The sequence below is a fragment of the Notamacropus eugenii genome, chromosome 1, assembly GCF_028372415.1.
Source record: "Notamacropus eugenii isolate mMacEug1 chromosome 1, mMacEug1.pri_v2, whole genome shotgun sequence".
Lineage (NCBI taxonomy): Eukaryota > Metazoa > Chordata > Mammalia > Diprotodontia > Macropodidae > Notamacropus > Notamacropus eugenii.
The window spans coordinates 384,610,045-384,628,007 of NC_092872.1; the positions used below are offsets into that span (position 1 = coordinate 384,610,045).

Sequence of the window (17,963 nt, forward strand, 5' to 3'; positions counted from 1 at the left end):
TGACTGATGCTATTTCACTGTGAGCTTGAATGATTCTTGAAATGATTGCTTTTCCTATACTGACAACTGCTACAATACCTATGACAGTCACCAGGGTACTCTGTTAGAGCTATTTTTCCATCTGATAGGGTCTGGGCCCCACTGATTGGTGTGAGACCTCTGACCACCTCTGTTTCTGACCTGGGCTGGTTAGCCTCTCCTTTAGCAGCCACGTGGCTCCTGGGGACTCACCATTTTGGTGTTAAACTTAGTGTAGCTACTCAGTTGTCTTGGTTCACTCCAGCTGGCATCTCCTGAGCACATACAATCTACTATACTCTGCCTCCCTGGTAGCAAGGATTATAGATGTTTGACAAAATACCCAATGGTAATATCCATTCTTACAAAACAAACAAAACACAGATTAAAAATACACCAAAAAGATATGACAAAACGTGTATGACACAATGCAGCATTCAACTGATGGAGACCTAACTAAGGGTAAAGAAATAAGTTCAATCATTTTTCATCTGGTCAAGGCCAGTGTAGTATCAGTACCAATACATACATACTAGACACACAATCATTGCTATCACAAAATCAAACCATATCAAAACTATTGATTGTTTTAAGTAATTTGTACCACCACTTAAACATTTAATTGTAAGCAGTGAGATCTAAAGCTGCAGCAATAATAAATGACTTGTGTAGAGCACTTTGAGTTTTGCAAAGCACTTTGCATACTTTCATTTGAGCCTTGCAACAGTCCTGTAGGCATTATTTTTACAGATGGAAAAACTGAGGCTCAGGAAAATTAGCCAACTTTCTCATGGTCACATAGCTAGTAAGCAATGGAGGCTTGCAGCAGGCAGCCTTGATGCCTTCATTTCTCTTCCATCAGCAGAAAAAAAATTACATTACAAGACTCAAGTATAAATCCTGACTTTGCTATTTATAAATTGTGTGAAATTAAGCAAATGAGTGAACATCCCTTACTCTTTGCTTCTTCCCCTTTTTGTAAATGGGGAGTTAAGACTGGAGCACTTTTCAAGTCCTTTCCAGCTCCAGATCTATGAACTTTTTGAAAAAGGTTTTGAACCTTCCTGATTCTAAGACTCATACTTTTTGATACTATCCCAAGTGAATAAGATCCCAAGGGGTTCACTAAACAAAGAAATAAAAACTGAGGTCCAAGTTAGGGAAGTGATTTTTACCTGTCAGTAGCTACAATGGAATAATTAGGCAGCCTTTGTCATATTATTGAAAAGACCTTTAAAATGTGCCTTTCTGGACATTGTATTATACCAGGTACTGTACCAAGTACATTGACAAACATGATCATAAGAGAAAGCATATGACTTCACAGCTGAAGGGACCTTAGAGATCATCTTGAAGTCCAATCATCTTGAAGTCCAACTCTGCCATTTTGCTGATGGGAAACCAAAGCCTAGACAGGTTCACACATTATAATAAATGGTAGAGTTGTAGTTATAATTCACAGTTTCTGATACTAAGTCACTTACTTTGTTCTTTTACAGCATGTTCTCTTATCATTTTAAAATATTATCAGATTTGGAAATTAGAGTTGCTTAATACCAAATGTACATTCCCTAGGCAAGATATAGATTTAAAAATCAATCTAGGGAATATATTAAGATTCAACATTTGATGTTCTTTGAAATTTTATTTAAATAAGATACTTCAAACCTATATCAGGGCACAATGTTTAAAAGAACGTGTGTTACAAGCAGAATTAGACAATCTCCACTAAAAAGACTTGATAAACCCCATCATGCTGGGTTTCTAGGTACTCATCATTATAGTTCTTTCCTGACACAGAAAAAAAATGTGAGATGTATTCTGGTGATGCTATATTGCTATAGAACCATGGGTGTCCCAAAGAACAGTAGAAAGATATATGATTAATTGCATATAAGAAGCGGTTTCAGGGATTTCATCAAGGATATCTGAATTTGTAAATGAAGGTGAGACATCCATGAATGGTGAATAAGGGATAATAGATACACAGTCTCCATATTGCATTATCTAAAAAGGACTTAGGTGGGGCTGGAGAGCCTGGAGCCTAGATGTTACATGTGGCCATCTAGGTCCTCAAGTGTGGCCTTTTGACTGAATCCAAACTTCACAGAATAAATCCTCTTAATAAAAGAATTGGTTTTGTAAAACTTGGATTCAGTCAAAAGGTCATTAGGAGGCTACATGTGGCCTTGAGGCCACAGGTTCCCAACCCCTAAGATTTCTAGTTCCTAGAGGAAGGCTTCTATACATTTGGTAGGAACTCTGCATGGGATTTTTGGGAGGGTGTGGATTAAGTTTGCATAGGATAAGAAAGAACATGAAGAGGGTTTATACCTCATTGGTAGGAGAGCTCATTGGTAAGAGAGCTCATCGGTAGGAGAGCTACATTGGCAGAAGCTAATGTAAAAGCTTTCTTAACATATAGCATCTCTCCTTGTTTATATTTTTTGTCTTTGTGAAATTGCAAAAATTCCGGTATTTCAGTGAATTTTTCATCTCATTTGAATGGCTGCTCCTTCCAACAGTAAAGATTCCACTCTGTTCATGGTTTTTCACTATGGACAACTCTTATCCATTTCTTTTCGCAAATACTCTACAGGTGTTGTAGAACACATTGTTCTAGGTTTATTCTTCTAGATCTTTGGAGATTATATGATTACAATGCAGTATGTAAATGGTCAATATGTAATCACCATCATCATCATCATCATGCACAACATTAATATAACACTTTAAGGTTCTCAAAGTGCTTCGCAAATACTGACTCATTTAATACTCACAACTACTCAGTAAAGTAAGTGCTATTATTATCCCAATTTACAGATAAGGAAACTGAGGCACAAAGTAATTAAGTGACTTATGTAGAGTCACATATGTAGTTTCTTTCTGAGACTGGATTTGACCTCAGGTATTTCTTTTTTCAGATCCAACACTTGATCCACTGTGTCATTTAGCTGCGTAGTTTCTATATCCTAAAGAAATATATAAATGCTATGCTATGTTATCTTGTTAGCCCACATCTTATTTCTTTTCTGGACAAGCATTTTTGATGGTGTTTTTTAACACTGCTTTATGCGTGTAAGTAATAACTTTTAATACTTTCCAATTGACTTGCATTATGCATATCTACATCGCTCATTTAGTAACTTGCACTTTTGATCTTTTGTTTCTATGATTCAAATCAACAAAACGTCCTTGAAAGGCTACTGGTTTTTAAAAGATGAACCTTAGTTTAGGGGGAGAAGCTTAGGGGTCATTAAAATTGCTATGCAATTTTTAAAATTCAATTCATTCTTCTGTATTTCTTTTATAAAATTGTGGATGGAATTCATTTGTCTATCTTCGGTGACTGTCCAAAACATATGCGATCATGAGTTAGTTCTATAGGCTGTCCATAAAAGCAAAATATTATAATCTTTACAGTTGGCATTTTTATTTACTATTTTTTTTTTGTAGATAGACTAAACTCTCTAGAATCATCTTGGATATATATTCAGTGTCTACCATATACTGTGGGGCTTGATGTTGTTAGCATAATATCAATCACGAAGAAGAATGTGCAAAAATTTTTTACCGTCTACATGGAATTTCTCTTCCATTCAGACTCAGTGTGGGATAGACTACATGACAGTAGCAAGCACCTTTTGTGGGCACACATCTCCCTATTTTATCATATTTTCATCAAGTAAGCCCTTGATGTATACACAATTTATTTGCAAAAACATTTTGAAGAGATCAAAAAATAGAAACATGGGTAAGAAGTTACTAATGTCCTGTTGATTACCCTTTAAAATTGATAGTACTAACATCTATGATTTTTCCTAATTATATATTATCTTCTCCTCTTTTAGATATTTTAAGTTTCTTAATGCTCTAAAAGTTGCATTTTTTCCATCATGGACCTCTGTCATACAAAGTTGTTTTAATCCTGTTCTTTCTATCTTTATTTTTTAGTATTATTTCTACTTTCTGACACTGCACACAGGGGACTATGATATTAGAGTCCAAATGCAATGGTTTCACTTTCATTGAAGCAGAAAATCATTTGTTATAAAGATCTTGACAGATCTTTTCTATTTTTTCATTTGCTTATGAACCTTTTGCAATTTCATTCTTAAATGCTCTTGGGATGATATGGCTTAATAGAATCTCATACCAAGCTTTCAAACTTGCTCCAGTGTGGACTGGATTATTAAGGAAAAATTCCACTTCATCTATTTCATGAGATGATACTACACTTAATCTTCCTCTCCTCTTAAAAAAATAATGTATATCCTAAACTGGTGTTGCCCTTGACCACCATACTTTACTCAATAAGACAAGTGTTTGTTGGTTGAGAAAATTTTTCAGCTCTTTTGGAGTATTCATTGTAGCATTTTCTTGATAACACTTAAAATTCCTTAGGAAATGATGATAGTATATGATTATTTATGTTCCATTAGGCACATCCCACTTTTCTGTACAAATAGTTTGTTTAAGTAGATCATTCTGGACCTGTTTTGATTAACACTGTGTCTTCTCATTCAGAATCTTTCTTCTATTTTGAGATTAATTTTGCTATTTACTCTAATAAGTGTATGGTTTATTTAAAAAGGAATGACTCCAAAATGACTCTTATATTGATAAAAAGTAATTTTCTTCATCACAATTTAATCATTCTTCATAAGATTATTCAGTATTTGAATTTAGTATTCATAATACTAATCAGCTCAAAAGAAAAGTGAGATGGACAAATTTAGAGACATATCCATTCTAAATGTTCACATGGACTATTTGTGTCTAAACTGTTGTAGAACCTTCAGGGCTTGTGTTGGTCTGAAGAGCCAACAGTCAGATACACTGTATCTTGACCTCAACATAGGGATACCATTTTGGTTGTCTTTGAGAAAGAAGGAAAACAGTCACTCAGTATTTGACATATCCAGTACTTCCCTTTTTTTCTTCTTGAAAGAAATATTCATGATATATAGTTGTAAGACTTTCGTGTAGTCTATAACTGTGATCTCTTTTATTCCTTGGTTTTGAGTCGTATCTTTTGACATCTTTTTTTCTCTTTCCTATTGTGATGAGAAGAAGCACTTGAAAACACTATATATATATATATATATATATATATATATATATATATATATATTACATATATATATATATACTCACACACTGTATATGTATACACATACATATTGTGTATACTTATATGTGTATATAGTATATGTATATAGAATATATGTACATATATGTGTATTATATATGTATGTATATGTGCACATACATGTGCATGCATATGTGTGTGTATACAAATGCATGTACATATACATATACATATATATGTAGTCTGCAAATTTGTTAACTCTCTCCTAGAAAGTAAGCTTCTTGAGGTCAGGGACTGTTTTAGGATCACAGATTTTGAGTTACAAGAGACCTTAGAAGCCATTGAGTACAATTGTCTCATTTTACAAATGAGAAAATGGAGGCCTAGGGAGACTGTAAATTGTCCAGGGTCACACACTAAGTATCTGAGTCAAATGGGTTTTCCTGTTTCCTCGTCCATCACTTTTTCTATTGTACCACCTATCTTTGTAACCCCTGCACTTAGTCAAGTGTCTGGAATACTGTTGGCACTTAATAAATGCTTATTGAATTGAAATGTTGATTCAAAGTGCTATAAGAATTCAGAAGAAAGCGAGGCTACTGGGTGCTGGGATGACAGGAAAAAGTTTGTTGCTGGAAGTAGAACTTAAGCTAATCCTGAGAGAAACAAATTCTAAGGCTGAGAAATAACTTGAGCATGAATTCTGTTCTCCTGCACTGATCCAGTGCCTAGTTGAGATATCATAGACACTACTCATGTTTGTAGTGAGTGAAACTATTCATTTTCCATCAGGGAATAGCCAGCTAGCTGTCAATATCATGCATAAAATGCTCTAAGGCTGAATGAGAAGCAAAATAATTCAAAACATCAACAATGTTTAGACAGTCTAAGGGAACGAACTTTGATGAGAATGTAAAGGACTCTCCCCAACAAACAAAATTGGGTGGAGGGAAGGTCATGTTAAAACAAATTGTTTAAAAAATAACCAGAGGCAATTAAGTTTCTAGTGGGACTAAAAGCTCACCCAGTTAATATTGATTTGCAGTCTGAAAGTGTATTCCAACAGTTATGAAAAAAATTACCGTTTTCAGTGGTGTGATGGTTAAATACCCAGTTAAGTGACTGCTAGCAAGATAGATGCTGTAAATATTAATGAAGTGACATTTTATGCTTTTCTAAAAGGAATTTTTTTTTATGATTGCCTTCTGTAGAGGAAAGCTTTGCATTTTAAAGGGATATTTTCTCTGGAATATGTGCTGGTATCCTAGAACAACCTGCCTCCTGACAGATACTCTATGATAAGCTTTGATATTATCTTGAAGAAGCTTTTGGTCAATATGAAAGTGTGTTGTGTCTACAACTGTTATGAATTTAACAAAAGATCTCCATATTATTGAATTTTTTATTTTTATTTTTTTGAGGAATAGATAATCCATAAACAATCCTGCCACTAGAATACAGTAATAGACTAAAGTGCATTGAAACTTTTTTCAGCTTCAAGGTTTAAGCTCTTGCCACGAGGTGACATGTTTTAAAAAAATTAATCTACTTGTTTTCAGTTTTCAATATTCACTTCCATAAGTCTTAAATTTTTTTCTCCTCCCTCTCCCCATCCCCCCTGAGACAGCATGTAGTCTTATATAGGTTCTACACATACATTCTTATTAAACACATTTTTGCATTAGTCATGTTGCATAGAACTATAATGAATGGGAGAAACCATGAGAAAAAACAAAACAAAACAAAATATAACACAAGAGAGAGTAGTCTGCTCCATTCTGTGTTCAAGTTCCATAGTTCTTTCTTTGGATGTGGATGACATTTTGCCTTAAGAGTACTTTGGGAATGTTTTAGGCCTTTGCATTTCTATGAAGGGCTAAGTCTATCAGAAACAGCCCCCACAAACTCTGGCTCTTACTGTGCGTAATGGTCATCTGGTTCTTTTCATTTCACTCAGCATCAGTTCATATAAGTCTTTCCAGGCTTTTCTGAAGTCCTCCTGTTCATCATTTGTTATAGCACAATAATATTCCATTACATTCATATACCACAACTGGTTCAGCCATTCCTCAGTTGATGGGCATTCCCTTGATTTCTAGTTCTTGGCTACCACAAAAAGAGCTGCTATAAATATTTTTGTACATGTAGGACATTTTCCATTTTTATGATCTCTTTGCGATACAGTCCTAGAAGTGATATTGCTAGGTCAAAGATTATGTACATTTTTGTATTCCTTTGGGCATAGTTCCAAATTGCTCTCCAGAATGGTTGAATTAGGTCACAGCTCCACCAACAATGAATGAGTGTTCCAATTCTCCCATACTTCTCCAACATTTATCATCTTCCTGTTTTGTCATGTTAGCCAATCTGATAGGTGTGATGTGGTACCTCAGAATTGTTTTGATTTGCATCTCTCTAATTAATCTAATAAATGCTCTGATTTAGAGCATTTTTTCATATGACTATAGATACCTTTAATTTCTTCCAATGAAAACTGCCTGTTTATATCCTTTGACCATTTATCAATTGGGAAATGACTTGTATTCTTGTAAATTTGAGCCAGTTCTCTATATATTTTAGAAATGAGGGCTTTATCTCAGACACTAGTTGTAAAAATTCTTTCCCAGTTTTCTGCTCCCCTCCTAATTGTGGTTGCATTGACTTTGTGCAAAAACTTTTCAATTTAATGTAATCAATATTATTCTTTTTGCACTTCATAATGTTCTCTATATGTTGTTTGGTCAAATTTCTCCATGTATCTGACAAGTACACTGTTCCTTGCTTCCCTCATTTATTTATAGTATTTACCTTTTACCAATATCATATACCCATTTGGGCTTTCTTCTTGTGTATGGTGTCAGGCATTGTTCTATGCCCAATATCTGCCACACTGTTTTCCCAGCAATTTTTGTCAGGCAGTGAGTTCTTATTTCAGAAACTGGGATCCTTGGGTTTTTCAAACAGTAGACTGCTATAATCGTTGACTACTGTGTCTTGAGTACCTAACCTATTCCACTGATCTACCCCTCTATTTCTTAGCCAGTACCAAGTGGTTTTGATGATTACTGCTTTATAATACAATTTGAGATCTGGTAGGTCTAGGCCACCTTCCCTAGCATTTCTTTTCATTAATCAGGAGATGAATTCTTAACCAAACAAGGGAAAGAGTTAATTACAAAAGACAAAATAGATTATTTAAACTACATAAAATTGAAAATCTTCTGTATACATACACACACAATCTCATGTAGTTGGAATAAGAAAGAAAGTAATAAACTGGGAAAAATATGTTCATGACATATTTCTGATAAGGATCTGAAAGTTAAGATATATAGACAACTAACAGAAATACATTCCCCAATGATAAGTGATAATAGTAGATGAACAAAGAGTTCTCAAAAAATTGCAAACTGTTAACCATATAAAGTCATTAATAATAAAAGAATTCAAATCAAAATAAACTCTGAGTCTTGCTCAGACTCAGAAAGTTGGCAAAGGTGACAAAAGAGAATATTTAATGTTGGTGGGGTTATACAAACATGGGTCCACAAATCTACTGTAGATAGAGTTATAAATTAATCCAGTCATTCTATAAAGCATTCACTCAATCAACAAACATTTATTAAGCAATTACTAGGTGCCTGGCACTGTTTTAAGTGCTGGGAATAAAAAAAGGGAGGCCAATAACCATTGTTCATAAGCAATCAGAAATTATAACAAAAGTAGTTAAAATATCTGTATCCTTGACCCAGAGTCTCCGTTGTTTGGTATTCACCACAAGGATGTCAGTGATTAAAAAAAAAAGATAGTCCCATATACAGATAAATATTTATAATTCAACCTTTTTAGTAGCTTAGAACTAGAAACAACATGAACACCGTATCTGTTGGGGAATAGCAATACAGATTGTGGTGCATGAACATGATAGAATATTGCCTTGTCAAAAAATAATATGATTAAAACATAGAGGCTTAGGAAGACTTATACAATTTGATGCAAAACAAAATAAACATAACCAAAAAAATGATATACACAGTGACCATCATAATGTAAATGGAATGAGCAGGAGCAACAAATAAATTGAAAATTAATGCTGCAAAACTACAATGATCAATCTTGACCCCAAAGAACAGATTTGACAATGGACCTCTCTCCCTTATTTGCAGAGGCAGGGGACTATGAGTGTAGACCATCTCTCATACTGTCACATTTGTTTGATGTATTGGTTAATTTTGCTGAGCTGCAGTTTCTTTCTTTATAAATCTTTGTTACAAGGGATGATGGCTCATTGGGTAGGAGAGGAAAAAGAAAATATTCAGAAATCAAATCTTATGAAAAACAAAAAATATTACTAATTTTCCTTTTGAAATTAAAAGAATCTTTAGGTGGGTACTTTTAATTCATATGAAAGGGTATTGGATTTGGATTCTAAGGACCTAGTTTTGAATCCTCTTTCTATTATGTGCATACATATTCTTTGCCAAAGCACTTTTCCTCTCTTGGCTTCAGTTTCCTCATATGAGAAAGAAGGGTGGTCTTAAATAATTGCTGTGGTCTCTTCTGGCTCTATATCTTATGACCACATGATCCTTTGAAGTTGTTATTGGAGAAATATCATTGAGACTCTGTCTCCTGGCACCATATTAGTTTTTCCTTTTTTTTTCTAAATTTAGGTTTTAATTTCCTGATAGTTCTTAGAAGGCTGTTTGAGACAAGGCAAGAAACATTTTCAACTGCATTCTATTTAATACAAGTTGTATATGATAGGTGCCTTTTCTAATTTGGGTTCCTATGAGAATGTTTGCTTTTTACAAACATGAAAACTGAGTTAGTGAGTTTTACCATCTTTGCCACTGCTCTAGGTAATCTCTTTCTTTCCCAAGCTTAAAAATAATTCAGTTAAAATTAATCCCACCAACATTTAGTAAATATCTACTCTGTACAAGACACATAGATAAGCTCAAGACGTATGAGGACAAAATGAAAAGTATTTCCTTCCCTCAAGAACCTTGCATTTTACTAAATGGATACTTACATTGTACTAGAGGTTCACCATCATAATTAGGTTATGCTTACTGTGATGGGGGGCTCATTCCTTAATAATAATAATAACTAACATTTATGTAATTCTTACTACGTGCCAGGCACTGTGCTGTGTTTTATAATTGTTATCTCGTTTGATTCTCCTATCAACCCTGGCAGATTGATGCCATTATTATCCCCATTTTACAGATGAGAAAACAGGCAAACAGGGGCTAAGCAGCCTGCCTAGAGTCACACAGTTAGTAAGTGTATGAGACTGGATTTGAACTCAGGTCATCCTGACTCTAGGTCCAGAGCTCTTTCCACTGTGTCACCTAAACTATTCCATATCCATGTGGATAAAATTTTCAGCAAGTTCTACTTTATACCAACTCAAATTCAATAAGCATATTTCTACAGGAATTTATTATGCTTCTAGTGTTTGCCAGGAAATGATATTTGAAGACAAAATAAAAATAGTCCTTACTTTCAAGTAGATTATAATCAGCCATAGCTTGAAATTTCTCCTCTTTTGAATGCAAATATGATGCAGGATATAGAACTTGACAAAAGTAGAGAATACTGGCTGGAGAACCCTGCAAACCACCAGTAGAAATCATGCCAGAAAGGTATTAGGTTAGTTAGGTTTTCTAGTACCATTAGAAAATATTGATGGATGCCATCAATAGTTCCACCATGTAAAATAATGTCCACATATGGATATATGCATCTGCGCTGCCTACTTGGCAAAGGAGAGTCAAGAAGCAAGATTCACTGTGGTTATAGAGAATTGTCCCCTAACAAATCTTGTGAGAGGGCAGTTAATAGACCGTGTCTATGCAGACATAAATTCTGGAGCTCAGCCCTAATATCATAGAATCTAGCAGTTCCAAAGAGAATGTTTAACCATTGAAGACATGGGAAGTGATGAAAGAGAGACAGAGACAGAGACAGAGACAGAGAGAGAGAGAGGAGAGAGAGAAAGAGAGAAAGGGTCAGAAGGAGAGAGAGCTGGGAGAAAGAATTATTATAGAAGATAAGGAAGGAACTGGTCTGCAGAAGAAGGGACTGGTTAGCAGTGTTCAATACTTCAGTAAGGTCAAGATATGTCAGAACTTAGAAAATTATATATTTATTTGGGCCTAGGAGATTATTACTGCCCTAAGATAGAGCAATTTCAATCCACTTCAATCCAATCAAATATAAATGCCTGAGGTAGAGAAGTTGATTTAGCAAGTGCAATTAAAAACAACCAAACAAGTCACATAACGTCTTTGAGTCTCAGTTTCCTCATTAAAAAAGAAAGGGTGATTAGAGGATTACTGACAGTATAGACAAAGAAAGAGAGGGAATGGTTAGTGTAAATAATGGTAATAGTAATTCAAAAGAGAATTGTATATAGTGGATAGAGCCTTGGGACCGGGAAGATCTGAGTTTGCCACTTCTGACACATACTGTCTTCATGACCCTGAGTCAGTCAGCTAATCACTCAGTACTCTAGGCAGTCCTTTTAGAATATAAATTGCAGAGAAAGTAGCAACCTGCATTGGTGGAAGGGGTGGTTGTCTGGGAATTCCCTGTATTAGATAAATCACAGATCCAGTCCCTACCCTGATAACTCATGCTTATGATGCTTTAAGGTTAATACAATACATTTTTCACATCTTTGGAAAGCAGGTAGTATAAATATCATTATCCCTATTTTACAGTCAAGAAAATCAAGTCCAAGAAAATTTAAGCAAGTTGACTCAGGTCACAAAGCTAATGTGTCAGCAGTACTACTTAAAACCAAATTTTCTGAAGCCATGTTAATCATTTCTTCTATAAAACACTCTTTTTCTAGGTGGGAAGGTCAAGGGAATGTATTTTTATTTGTTTTTTTTTTTATCTTAGAATTGCTAACACCTGAGTGTAAGCTAAAAAGAAAAGAAGCCAGTGGAGAAAACTTATGATGGAAGAGAAGGAATAATTATAGAGAAAGATTCTAAATGAGATATGGCCTGGAGTGGGTAGTTTGTGGGGTTAAGGGTCTATGCGGAAGGGATAACCATGGCAAGGGAGAGGTCCATGTCATTCTCTGAGAAAAAAAATGGGGGAAGAGTCAGAGATAGAAAGAGACAGAGAGAACACCTCTATTGTAGTGTTGAGGATGCAAGCAAAAGAGTCCCTGTCCTTAAGAAGAATAATTCTAATGGAGGCAGACAAACTGGAAGGCGGAAGAGTTTCTCATGGTGTCAATGTGGCAGGCAAAGAAAAAAAGGAGGATTGTAGAGAGAGTGCAAACATGAAATTGGTAAAATCACCAGGGTCCTTCCTAAAATGATGCCCTGGGGAGGGAGTCAACAATGAAGAGGGGAGAGCCCAAGAGCAGAGTTACCTACATTTTGACAATATATCATATAATAATAGAAGTTTATTATGAAAGAGAATGGATATTGAAGGAGCACCTTTCAGATGACCTTGACCTTCTCAGTATGGTCAGAGTTGAATAACTCTGAAAAGGATGAGGAAAGGTTAGAGGTTTCAGGAGAGGGAAATTTTGAATCATCATATATGAGGAATATCATGAAAGTAAGAAAGATGTCATTATAAGGGTAAACAAATAGAGTAAATGTTATTTGAATAGAAATTATATATTCACAGGGGGCCCATTCATTATGGTTTCATGACTTCCTGTAGAAATAGTACAACTACGACTATTGCTGCTACCAATACCTTGCATTTCTATAATGCTTGAAGGTTTGCAAAGTGCTTTATAACATAGCTATACTGATAGCAGTAATGGCTAGCATTCATATACTTCTTTAAAAATATTACCTTATTTTATTCTCACAATGACTCTGGTTGCTATCTCTATTTTACAAATGAGGAAACTGATGTAAACAGATCTTAAGTTGCCCATAGGGTCACAGAGTTAGAAAGTACTTGAAGCTATATTTGAACTTTGGTTTTTCTGACTCCAGGTCCAGTGCTTTATCCACTCATTTGATCCTTACAACAACCCTCTAAAAGAAATACTTGTATTATAATCCCTATTTCTCAGATGATGAAATTGGGGGCAAAAACATTAAATGACTTGTAGATTAAATCCTATATCTGAAAACTTCCCCACCTCACCGGGAACATAAGTTGGCATCAAATTTGTGAGCCCTTGAATGCCAGAATAAGCAAATTGGGCATTATTTGGTTGGAAGTAGGAAGCCATGTAGACAGACACATTATGAGGAATAGGATGCCATGATCAGCTCTGTGAGGAATAAAGATTAGTCTGGCAGTGAGTGAAAGAAGGAAAAGAGAGAAAGAGAAAAGAAAAGAGAAAAGAGAGACTAAAGGTGGAAATGTGCCCAAGGTCATACTCACTAACAACTTAACATGATGAGTTATGTACAAAGGTTCAAAACAGTCTCACAAAATTGATCTGGTAAAGTTTGTAGGAACCAGCTTTTAAGATCCTTTAAGCACTGAGATTCTGTGACTTAAGGGCTCTAGTTAAGCTGTACAAAAGCTACCATTTTTAATCCTGAGTTAGTACTTCTCATTTTCCTGTGACTTGGGATTCTTGCATTAAAAAAAAAGAAACGCTAAAATTTTCCCTAGTTCATGCCAGCTGGATATAAATATTGTTCATAGTAGGCTGACACCTAGTACAGTCACTCCCAAAGTCATTTAAGCAAACTGAGGACTGGGTATTGAAGAGACCATAACAAGTGAGAGAGAAACCTCTTCATTGACTCCTGGTAGTGCTTGGTGCTGCTATGAGGGCAGGTATCTGCTACCTTTGACCTATAGCATGTCTCCTTTCTCACCAGATTCCTTGTGGCATGAATGGCTAGGACCATTCTAGTGGGTACTTGGCTTTGATTCAAGATGGGCTCTTTAGCACTTACCAAATGGTTTTTCGTAAGAGTTGGGGAACAGAATCTTCACAACTTGGAGCTTTACCCCTTTGGCTATTCCTGAAAGCTGGAGTCAAACAATTTCAGCATCCCAAGACATTTGAAAAGAGATATATCTACCTGACAAAAAGGAACTTTGATGAAAAATAAAATGTTGGCAGAAAAGAATTTTGAAGTGCTTCTGAAGCTTGTTGAAGGAATAACTAGGAGTCAGGGAAATGTGTTGATATTCTAGTAAGACCTTTTTTTCCTCCTGTTTCTTTTTTTCATCTTCATCTTCTGGGAGTTCCAAACCCTCTTTGGTTACTGACACTAAAATCTTGCCCTCAGATTCCTTTAACTGTTGCACACAATACTCATCAATAGGTACAATCATATGTATTGCTTCTAAACCATGCTTCTGAAGATGCTCAACAAAAGCTGAATTAGCCACTTGATCCTTAGTTTCACCAGTAATATAATAGATATGTTTCTGGTTCTCCTTCATCCTCATGCAGTAGTCCTTAAGAGAAACCATCTCATCACCAGAAGCAGAAGTGTAGTATCTCAGCAATTCTGAAAGTTTCTTTCGGTTCTGGAAATCTTCATGTGTTCTAAGCTTAATATTTTTAGAAAATTGCTCATAAAACTTTTTGTAATTCTCTTTGTCCTCAGACAGTTCAGTGAAGAGTTCCAAGCACTTTTTGAACAAATTCTTCCTTATTGCTTTCAGAATGTTGCTTTGCTGCAGCATTTCACGTGAGATATTTAGAGGAAGATCTTCAGAATCCACACCTCTGATGAAATTCGGAAATTTGGGAATCAGTTCTTCACAGTTATCCATGATGAAAACTCTGTGCACATACAATTTAATATTATTCTTTTTCTTTCTATTTTCAAATAAATCAAAGGGTGCATGTCTTGGAACAAACAGAAGGGCTCGGAATTCCAACTGTCCTTCCACTGAGAAGTGTTTCACAGCTAAATGATCTTCCCAATCATTTGTCAAGCTCTTATAGAATTTGCCATATTCTTCATTAGTTATATCATCAGGATTTCTGGTCCAAATTGGCTTTGTTTTGTTAAGCTCTTCTTGATCAATATATTTTTCTTTAATCTTCTTCTTTTTCTTCTTGTCACCATCTTTCTTTTCTTCTTCTTCATTGGAGCCAACATCTTTTATCTCTGGCTTGTCCTCAGACTTCTTTTCTTCTTTTTCCTTCTCCTGTTTCTCTTCTTTTTCCTCTGCTTCATCATCACTGACTTCTTTATCACCTTCTCTCTCTGCAAAAAGTGTAATTGGATAGCCAACAAATTGCAAATGCTTCTTCACAATTTCCTTTATTCTTCATTCCTCCAAGTACTCAGTTTGGTCCTCTTTCAAATGCAAAATTATCTTTGTTCCATGACCCACAGTTGCACCTACATCAGTCCTAATAGTGAATGACTCTCCTGCTGAAGACTCCCAGGCATATTGTTTATCATCATTATGTTTAGTGATGATCATCACCTCAGCCACCAGACAGGCAGAATAAAAACCAATACCAAACTGACCAATCATGGAGATATCTGCACCAGTCTGTAATGCTTCCGTAAAAACTTTGGTTCCAGACATCGCTATTGTACCAAGATTGTTGATTAAATCAGCTTTGGTCATTCCAATACCAGTATCTATAATGGTAAGGGTGCGATCATCTTTGTCTGGAATGATGCTAATGTTCAGTTCTTTCCCAGAGTCTAGTTTACTTGGATCTTTCAGATTTTCATACCTGTTTCATCCAGGGCATCAGGTGAATTTGAAATCAGCTCTCTCAGAAAGATCTCTTTATTAGAGTAGAATGCATTAATGATTAAAGACATCACCTGAGCAATTTCTGCCTGAAAGGCAAAAGTCTCCACTTCCTCCTCCTCCATGGGTTGGTTCTGGGTCCGCATTTCCTCAGGCATCTTGGCAGAGAGAGCAAAAGCCCAAAGACTTCAGTCGGCAGAGAGACTAAAGACGAAAGAGCAAACTCTGTAGTAAGACTTCTTGAGGAAAAAAGAAATGTAGTGGTTAGGTCAGAAGAAAGAAAACTTCAGAGAAAATAGTGGGGAGGCCAGTTGTGGATAGAGTTTTGGTCTCTAAATTATGTATGTGTGTATACATATGTGTATATATATATTCATTTCTTTTCTTTCTTACTTTAATAAAAAAAAGTAAGCATTTATTAAACACAGGTGCCAGTCAATTGTTAAGTGCTGGGATTATAAATTTAAAAAAAAAAGCAAAAAACAAAAACAAAATAGTACTTAAACTAAAGACATGTACTTTTTAATGGGTGTAGACAATATGTATCTATATAGGAGTATACAAGATACATGTAAAATAGATACTAGATACCATTAAAAAGAGAGAAATTAGCAATTGGGAGAGGCAGGAAAGGTACCCATAGACAATATAGCTTCTGATTTGAATCTTGCAGGAAACAAGGAATTTCATAAGGAGGAGATGAGGAAGAAGAGCATTCTAGATATGAGGGACAATGTGTGTGAGGAACAATAAATAGATGAAGTGTGCCTAGAATATAGAATGAATTAAGCAGAGTCTAGTGTAAGAGGTCAGGAAAGGAGGAAGGGGGCCAGAGTAAATAGAGTATTAAATGTCAAACAACATTTATTTTTGATAGTAGACATAATTAGGAGCCATTGGAGTTTATTGGTGATAATGATGGTGGTAGAAGACATAGTAAGACATGAGCCTTAGAAAAATCATTTTGGCAGCTTTGTGAACAATGAACTGAGTTCAAAAAGACTTGAACAAAGAATAAATAATAGGAAATTTTTTTTAATAGTAACTTGCATTGAAATAGAACTTCTAAGTACAAAATGTTTTCCAAAGTTTTTCTCACTTGGTCTTCACACAGGACGAGGAAACTAAGAAACAGGATAAGAAACTGAGAAAGAAAGAGGTTAAGTGACTTTCTTAGGGCTATATATCTGGTAAGTTCCTGAGGCAGGACACTTATCCTGGTACATATTGTTTCCTGTCATGCAATGTAAGTTCTTCAGGGTAATATCGTTAGTATCTGTAATTACAAGAGGCTAGGCTAGATGTCACAGGAGTCTAAGTTAGGGTGTTGGCTGTGTGAATGGAGAGAAGGGAATGAATGTGAAAGATACTGAGGTAGACATGATGAAATTGGTCAACTGGTTGAACATACGGGGAGAAGAAGATGTGGGGAATACCACCAAAGTTTCTAACCATGATGTCTAGCAAGCACTGTGACAGCCTTCTTTCCATCTTTGTAATTTTTTGTTTTTGTTGCTATTTTTGTTTTCATTTTCACAGACCTTTTGAAAGCATCCAATAATCATTCAACAAATACATTTTAAGCAGCTACTTACTCATTCCATTGCTACTTCTTTCAAGAACATGATGATGAATAAAACCTGAAACCCTGATAGATCTGGAATCAAAGGACCTACAGTTGAAGCCCAGTTCTTCTATTGCCTGCATGGCTCTAGTTAAGTCATATTCTTTTTTTAGACTTAACTTTCTCCATAAATCAAATAGGAGTGTTGATCCAAGATCCTTGCAATCTTTAAAACTCAGGATCCTCTTATTCATTCTACATGTTTCTAGCCCAATAGGGGAAAAGACATTTATACAAATATTATCCAATGATAAATAATGTAAAAATCAAATAAAATTGCAAACTGCTATGATAATACTGTGGAAAAGCCAAAGGAAAGATTTTTGATAAAAAATCAACCAACTTAGATATAGTGAGAATGCTGGCCCTGCAGTCAGGAAGACTTGAGTTCAAATCTGACCTAAGGAACTTATTAGCTGTGTGACCCTGGAAAAGTTACTTGATCCTGTTTGCTCTTAGTTTCTCATTTGTAAAACTGAGCTGGAGAAGGATATGGCAAACCACTCCAGTAGCTTTGCCCAGAAAACCCCAAATGGTGCCACA

General features: G+C 35.4%; 1 protein-coding gene and 1 pseudogene across 1 annotated transcript in view; one reads left to right on the plus strand and one right to left on the minus strand.

Moving 5' to 3' along the window:
* The window catches only part of SGCD (sarcoglycan delta), a 1,338,077-nt gene that overhangs the window by 187,539 nt on the left and 1,132,575 nt on the right, over window positions 1-17,963 (plus strand). The gene's annotated exons all lie outside the window — the stretch shown is intronic.
* Window positions 14,102-15,960, minus strand: LOC140517819 (heat shock protein HSP 90-alpha pseudogene; annotated as a pseudogene).